Source organism: Aplidium turbinatum, chromosome 4, assembly GCF_918807975.1.
Source record: "Aplidium turbinatum chromosome 4, kaAplTurb1.1, whole genome shotgun sequence".
Classification (NCBI taxonomy): domain Eukaryota; kingdom Metazoa; phylum Chordata; class Ascidiacea; order Aplousobranchia; family Polyclinidae; genus Aplidium; species Aplidium turbinatum.
Genome location: NC_137475.1, coordinates 31,148,088 through 31,156,905, shown reverse-complemented (window position 1 = coordinate 31,156,905; position 8,818 = coordinate 31,148,088). Strand labels below are relative to the sequence as shown.

Sequence of the window (8,818 nt, the reverse complement as noted above, 5' to 3'; positions counted from 1 at the left end):
CCATCTCGGTAACGAAAAATCCTTAAGCAGGTCCAAAGAGCGAAGCCACGACTCCCACTCTTTAACAAAGCTATCAGGGACCTCGGTGTCCCAATCAAACTTGTCTATCGCCAATTGCTGAAGTATAAGGCGTGCTTTTAGAAAAAATGGCGCTCCAAAGCCTAGCGGATCAAAATTTTGTCCAAGCTGACTGAGCATACTTCGGCGCGTGTGTTTAGCTAAGGGCTTTAAGGAACATGCGATACGCATCTCGTCAGACTCGGTTTGCCACACACAACCCAATGTCTTCGCTGATGGCAAAGTCATATTTTCAGTCTGAAAGTCAATGTCACGAATCAAAGGTGAAAGCATCTCATTATCCAAACTTGACAAGACAATCATAGCCTCCTTGTTAGCACTCCACTTAACAAGTTTAAACCCACGGCTATCAAACAAAGCAATTGATTCATGAGTGATTTGCTGAGCTTCCTCTAAGCCAGGGGTCACCAACCTTTTTTGCATGCGGGCCACTTTGGCACTAAGGAGAGCTGTGGCGGGCCGCACTAATAAAATGTTAGGTAGGTTGACTCTTATGCTAGAAAAGAACGCATTTCGTACCCAGTATCCAGCGTTACATGTTGTTCATAGTTATGTTAGAATACCGTAGCAACAAAATTAATCGAACAACGCTACTGCTAGGCCAAGCTCCTTTTACAACACTTTTGACTTTTTTAACAATGCCTAATAAATAGAGGCCACTTGTTTTGTGCACTTATAGCGAGGCGAGCGGTTTCATCAGAATATTCATCGCCAAGCAAGAGTGGTGTTGTTACTTCGCTTCGCAAAAGATATCTTGCAATTAAGGAACGTTCAAATATTACGTAACGCCTTCGAGGGGGAGGGGGGGTTTATGCAAAGCGTTACGTTAGCGTCACATCGGGGGGGAGGGGGTTCAAGCAAAGCGTTACGTAACGCTTTCGAGTACGAAATGGTAGTTTTTTGTGCTGAATTTGTAGTGAAAAAGCGTTACATGGGGGAGGGGGGGATTGAAAAAAGCGTTACGTTGGCGTTACATGGGGAAGGGGGGTCAAAAATTCGGAAAAAAAGCGTTACGTAATATTTGAACGTTCCCTTAACAGTTTCAGTAAACAAGGAAATGTTTGACACATCGCAATACAGGCAACAATAGTGACCTGCAAACATATCAGCGAAAAATAGGCTCCAATAACAGGGAAAAAGAAAACAGGTACCATCTTCTCTTCTCTCGTGTTGTCGCTATATGTCAGGGCATCCGTTGGCTAACCACTGCCTGGTGTCGTCATCGATAGAAACTAGGCCTTCCATACCATGAGGAGGTCTGTATAGCCGGCAATCCTTGATAATGTGGGCTGCCGTCTGCATTTCACCACACTCACAAGCAGCACTCTCTGCCGAAGAAAGCAAGTACCTCCACCCGGCCGCCCCGGCAAGTACCGACTTTGGAAAACTAAACTTGCTACAACTGTCGCTATAAAGTTATGCGGAAGAACAATCATCAGAATGGCACCCCCAGACCAAGCACAGCGCCCTTGTCAGGGCGAACAGCACCAGCTGTTGTAGGTCAAGGAGTGACCATTCTGCAACTAAATGTTGAAGGCACCACCAACGCTAAACTAGACATCATCACACCAGGTGCCATGAAACAAACGCTTGTGGAAATCACCGAAAAGTCGTAATTTATGAACAGTCTTCCCTCTAAAAAAGCAATGAGTTGGTTTTTCATCCTTTTTGTGAGAATCTATAAAACCGTCTTTCTTTTATTATAGACAACTGTCACTTGCGGTGCTCATCAGCGTGGCAAGAATTTGTTGATTAACAACATTTTGCAGTACTTGCTTCGGCAGTACATATACTATAATTGGAACGATACAGATTAGCATGGCTCCTGCGCAAGGATGACACGCAAAATCGTGAAGCGTTTCATATTTCTTAAAAAAAAAAGTTTTGCAGTAGGCCTACTAAGCTAAATATTTTCATAATATAATCAGAAAAAGTCTCTAAATTTATATGTAATATATTATCAATTTATTATAAATTGAGTTGGCACACCGACCCATTTTGTCAACAAAAACTTGCATAAAGAGAACACTGCTCGTGAAACACAATAACGGTGAAACTCGCACTAGTGTTTACATGACATTTGCAAACTTAAAATAAGCAACCCTATGCTCACAGACAATTTCAAAATTCGAAAACAGACGTTTTAATCAACCACTGGGACAGTGTGGCTGGACATCGCATTGGAATAACTTTAAGCAACCCCCACCTAGAACTATAATCTGATTGGTCGATCGGTGGAATCGTATGCAAAGCGAAAATATGCTTCCAGGAAAGTATTTTTTGCCTTCGTGCTCTTTAACTCCTTCAAGAAAAGTATTTTTGGTTATACTTGTACGCTGATACCTTCCGCGGGCCGCAGCGATACAGCGTGGAGGGCCGCATGCGGCCCGCGGGCCGCCATTTGGTGACCCCTGCTCTAAGCTATCAGCCGAAAATATAAAATCATCCATGCACATATTATCTGCAATATTGCAGAGAGTTAGTTCACCAGCACCGCTGGGGTTCTGCTCGATCATTTTCTTTATAGCCAAGCAAGCGATATATGGGCTACTCTTTATTCCCCAAGGGTGTACACAAAAACGAAATGGTACAATCTTTCCACTTTCAAGGTCATGATCTTCAAACCACAATATACGAAACAAATCCCTTTGCGACTCAGGTAACATTATTTGAAAGAAGCATTTAGTCACATCAGCCATGAGACCAAATCTACCAAGCCGAAATCTAGCCAAGACATCTACCAGAGGGTTTAACAAGTCAGGACCCGAAAACATTACATCATTAACACAAGTTCCTCGAAATTCAGACTTGCCATCGTAAACAATGCGCTTTTTTAATTGTGACGTCACAAAGTATGGTAAATACCATTCAAATCCCTTGACATTTCCTGCTTCACCAGCACGCTCAATATAGCCATTAGATTTAAGATCTTTCATGGTGTCAGTAAGGAAATCACGAAGTTCAGGTTGTTTTAAAGCTTTCTTTCTTAAAGCAGCAGCTCTATCTGACGCCAACACAAAATTGTTAGGTAGATCAATATCTTCCTTCAACGGAACAGGTATCTCAAATCGACCATCTTTTAACTCAATATTCGGTTCGACAAGTTCTCTAGCCAAAATATCATTGCGAGACAATTCACAGGTTTCATTTTGCAAAGTCAAATCCTGAATGACTTTATTCAGGTCTGCTATTTCCATATCACGAGACTGAATTTTACGCTGAAAGCCAGAGATGACATCAGACTCTGAAGACGTCTGCACTCTGCACACTTTAGCAACGCTTTCAACTAAGGGTGACTTACCACCACAAGCCAACCAACCGAGAGGAGTGAGTAAAGCATGCGGTTCACTACGATTTTCACCAACACGCTCTTCTTTTGCAAACATCAAATAAGCGTTGTCGTTGCCAATCAGTACATCTACAGTACTACAATCATTCAAATGAAACATATTCACGTCATGAAAATGACGGAAACCATTTAAATCCTGCTTATGTGGTAAAGTCTTAACATCGTCCACCCAAGCTGGGTTAACCACCGAGGTTATATCACAAAACAGTTCATCAGTCTCTAACGACTGGATGTTGAATTTAACAAGGTCAGCACAAGTAGGTTTCTGACCAGCCAGAGTATCCATTTTAAACGACGCTTTATCATACGGTTTAAGGCCAAGTTCGCACACCAAGTCACTCGAAACAAAGGTCAACTGCGAACCAGGATCATGCTGACAATACACCAACTTCGATTTGCCAGTCATTGGATTCAAAACACGAGCAGCAGTAATGCGGTTAAAGGCTGCTTTAACATTTCCAATCTTAACATTACGCACAGGAACTCTGGCACCAGCATCATCTTTACCGACCGAATCCAGAGAATCACGTGACGTCACATAAAAATCATGCAGAAGAAAATAGTGTTTCCTATCGTTGTTAGGCCCACACTGACGACAGTTGTTTGCATGATTACAGTCCTTAACCATATGCTGGCGCAAACAATTCAAGCATTTGCCAGCTTTCACAATGACATCTCTCCGATCTTTAGGTGTCAAGCGCAAAAATTCTTTACAATTAGACAAAAAATGATATTCAACTTGACCACGTGACGAACAACAAATAAATGCCGGCAGGTCTTTTCGTCTAGCCTCACCACCGCGCGGTGCGCCAACAGCAGTCGAGTACTACGAACTTCCTGACATGACATTATCATGGGGTTTTACAGACGTCTGCCTAACCGGACATGAAAGCAATTTTCCTTTGCCAAACTTTTTAAAATGCTGCGACTCACCAGAATCGCCCATTAGCATAATGCTAAAATCAGTCGACTTGCGCGTTTCCTCCCGTACTACAAAATCAAACAAACTCTGAAAAGTAGGTTCCTCAGTGCTACCATACTGATCACCTAAAAAGTCAAGATAACGCTGCTTAGCGTCAAACGGGAGTCGCTTAGCCAAATCCAAAACAAAACGTCCTTCTAATTTATCACGCTGACCATAAGCTTTCGCGTAAAGCAAACACTGCGACAATTCATCTTTAAACTCTTTCAAATCACTTGAAGAGATAGAAGTCAATTTGCTACCATAGCGATACTTTCTAATTTCTGGTTCTGCGAAAAGACCTCCACGAACTCCAAAACGTTGGGACAAGCGAGCTAACGACATTTCTATCCTGTCTTCCTCTGACAAGCCAGGAGTGTCCGAAACCAAATTAGCAATCGTTTGTGCAGCTGTTCTAACACAAGCTGCTTGCAACAAAGTCAAACGAGTTCCCTTAAAGGGCGAAGCTGCCATCAAGGCCATAACACGATTTTTAAAGAAGACAAATGGCATATTATTACCATCGTAACCAATCAAGGCCGCCTTATCGAAGAACGTCCTACTATTTTGGTATTCAAAAAAGCAATCCTGCTGTTGAGAACTCGATTTAGTGGGAGAAGACAAGCTATATCCCTTAGGGGGCTGAGTGGGCTCAGTCACATGCACAGCCCGATCACGATCCTCACAAACGTTAAAATCAGGAGACGCGTTACGCCTCTCACAATCACCCAAATTACGTGTAGCTGGGCGATCAAAAACTAGCGGCGCAGAAAACTGTGAAGGGGGCAAAGCATTACTGCTAATGGCGGCCCCCTGACCTGTACGCTCTGGGGGAGGAGTTCGGTTGTAATTTGCAGACCTTGGCTCTACAGCCTTCGGAAGACCCTTAGCCGCGGCCCCGAGACCTCCTGAAACAGCTGGAAAACGTGCGGATTGTACAGGTCCACTTACAGATTGAACAGGCGTCTGGAAAAGGTTAGGTAAATTAAACTGCGATTGATGTTCACTTCTGGAATGCCTGGAAGAGCCCTTCCTAGAGCTACGCCGGGAGCCCAACTCAGAACGATATTCAGCTAAAACTACCTCTTTACGTTGTTCGGCCCTCAACTGAGCGTCTTTGAGTGCGTACTTAGCAGCTCTAGCTTCGGCTCTCGCGGCGGCCTCAGCAGCTCTCGCTTCGGCCTCAGCTCTCGCGGCAGCCTCTGCTCGTGCGGCCTCAGCAGCTCTCGCGTCGGCCTCAGCTCTCGCGGCAGCCTCTGCTCGTGCGGCCTCAGCTCTCGCGGCAGCCTCTGCTCGTGCGGCCTCAGCTCTCGCGGCAGCCTCAGCTCGTATTAACTGTAGGTTAATTTGTGCAACTATCCGTGACGAGCTCTCAGACATCCTAGTGCTTACATTTGAGGCGCTATCCTCAGGATGTATGTCAGCATCCAACCTATCTGACAACTCACTTTCTTTTTGCTCGAAGTTATTTTTTAACGAGTTAAATTCGGGATCTACCCTATCACGAAGTTCTGCCAAGATTGCAGAGTTAACAATTTTACTCAAAAGAGCATGGAAATGCCGTAATTCCTTTTCTAAAGTAGATAACTTAGATCTAAAAATTAACAGTTCCTGCTTATCACTCAAAGAACCTAGGGCCACAGAAAGTTTCCCAATTTGAGTCAAAATATCCCGTCTAAGATGCCGGGCCTCTCGAACTGACTTAGCCTCATCGTTAATGGGTCCCTCCCCAGAATGGCCTGCCCGACCGCAAAGAACATCATCAGGCTTAAACTCAGTCGAGTCGACGGCGGTCGAGTCCCTGTCGCCACCGAGTGTAGACATATTAAATGTTAGGGCTAAATTTAACAATTAAAAAATTAAGTTACACAAACACACAAAATTTAAGTTATAAAAAACTTAACTGTAAAGACCGTAAAAATACAAAAAAGAATTTAAATGCACGATACCGTAGCTGTACGAGTATGAAGTCCTAAAGTCCACAAAACTTGCTTGGATTCTTCCACTTGAATCTTCAAGCACAGATGGATTGCCTTTAATCTTCTTTCTTGCCAATGAATGTCAAAGTTATTTTTCTTCTGTACCAAACTGAGAAGAAATGTCTTTACTTTTTAGCTTAAAGTTCTTCAGTTGCCTACCGAGAAGAAATGTCTTTAATTTTCTTTGCTTCTTTAGACTACCAACCAATAAGATCTTTTTTTATTATTTTTTTGCTTCTAAGTGCTTCTTAGCCTACCAACTAACAAACTTCGTCTTTTATTTTTTATGGTCACAGCGGTAAACCATAATCTCTTCTTGGGAAAATTTTAACATAAAGTTCCCGAATCCGTTCGTCTGTATATAATGACCGAAGAAACACACACTTGAACTTCTTTTCAAACAGTGTATTTCTGTAAAATTAGCCCGAGGCTACCGAAAACGAGGGGGTGCAACGCCGTACACCAGTGAAAAACTGTCACTACAATACAGATTACTTGGATAAAAGACGGAACTTTTGTCCAGCTAGCAAGCACTAAGCCAACAGTTAAATGTGCGGCCAACTTTCAAACAATCATTTTACGAATGACCAGAATAGATAGCAATATCTCAAATTCACGTATGCAGTACTGTGACGCAATAATGAAAGACAATTATGAAGTCATTCCAACAGGTGTTTAAAGCTGATGTAATATTTCCTGTTTAAACAGGCCCAAACAGGCCCAAACAGGTTTGACACAATTCTTATGAACGCTGGTGCAATTTTGGCACATGTTTTAGGAATTTCCATGACGTAATATTCAGTAGACTTGAACGGTTTTTATATGACGTTTGATTTGGTGAAAATTGTCTGGAACACCATCTGTAACTGCTGAGATCGCTTGTTCGATATAGATTAACGTCTAAACAGCTATTCCTTATACAAAACATGAATATATTAGAAATAAAGTAACTTCATTCTCTCAAAGCTTTTTGTTTGACACTCATCAAGATGTATGACGTCTATGACGTTACATTTTCTAAACTTTGGGTTGACTTTAAAGCATAAAAGTTAGTGACTTACCGGAATAAGATCGCTTTTTGGATCAACCAAGGAGAAAATTGATAAATAATAAAACTGTAATAATCTCGCAAAAAAAAGCAAATCAACCTATGTCTCTAAAACAAAGTTTGCCTAATTTTAAACGAAACTGCATTAAAAGAGCGAGTTTTGCTAATACCAAACATTCAAATATCTCAGCCTGGAATTAACAACAACAAAACATAGAGACTTAGCTTTATTTTCGAAAAATGCCGAAGAAAACGTGATCTTATCCTTTTGCTATGCCACCGGACAGCACCATTTTACAGGAATATTCATACCCACAATTTTTTTGAAAATGCTCTCAGAATGCACCAAACTGAAAGTAATTTTTCAAAATTTTCCGGGGGAGGCCCCCCAGACCCCCCGCCGCTAAGTGTCGCCTTCGGCGAACACGCCATCGGGCTTCGCCCGCCGGCCGTCAACACCCCCTTTTCAAAATTCCTGACTACGCTACTGTCTTGCACTGTCAATATTTTGCCCCCCCATTGTTGAAGGTCTGGCGGCGCCACTGTGTGTAAGGGATCAGACTTTCATTTCAGCCTAAAATCAACAGTTTAACGTAAATTGCAGAGAGATGCAAACTGAAGTCTTACAGGGGAGGAACTACAGTATAACCTGAGATGGAGTTATCTGCACATCAAATTACCTGCTTATTTCTGCCATGTTGTAGAAAGCTTCACATTGATTCCACTCTACGGTAATAGCAGAAATTTTGCAAGACAATAATCCTAGGAACGTTGCAGTGATGCAAAGCGGATGGTTTTTGTTGGTAGTCGGTGTGATATTCAATTCTAGTTCCTTGGTGGGCCAGCTTTGACTAAGATCGCTCCATGGGAGACGTTTGTGAAAAGATTGATAGATCTGCTGCGCTCTCTAGCGACCAAACGGAAATGACAATCGGCGATTAACGAGCCTCGACTTTATCTAAACTCGTATCTATTTTTAAATATTATTGCTTGCCACCGCTTTATTGCTTGCCTACTGCTCAGAAGACTGACGGTTCGACACCGCTCAAGCGTACGTAGCTGTGTCTGCGACAAGACAGACCTTTGAAGGTGAACACAAAGATTAAAGAAAATTATTTTTGTCATTCTGGTTATTTGCTTGTCTACAACCATGTTAAATTTGAATGCAGTTGACATTAATACAGCCTTTCAGCGCCCGATGGACTTCTCTGTGAAATAAAGCAGTAAATGGTTTGCTGTGAGTTTTTGCTATTTCAGTGCTGATCATCTTGCGCTACAATCTGGAGGAAAATTAAAAAAGTTAGCACCAGCGATACCGGCTGGCAAACCATCGTTCCACAAAGTATGCTCATTGCTCAATAAGCACAAGTGTCTCTGGTTTGCTGCAGGGGCGTATCCTCAAT

At 42.5% G+C, this 8,818-nt stretch overlaps 1 non-coding gene across 1 annotated transcript; it reads left to right on the top strand.

Moving 5' to 3' along the window:
* Nucleotides 1-1,846: 1,846 nt before the first annotated feature.
* LOC145769789 (U6 spliceosomal RNA) lies at nucleotides 1,847-1,948 on the top strand. Its single transcript, XR_014289102.1, has one exon. It is a non-coding gene; the product is annotated as a U6 spliceosomal RNA (small nuclear RNA).
* Nucleotides 1,949-8,818: the final 6,870 nt, after the last annotated feature.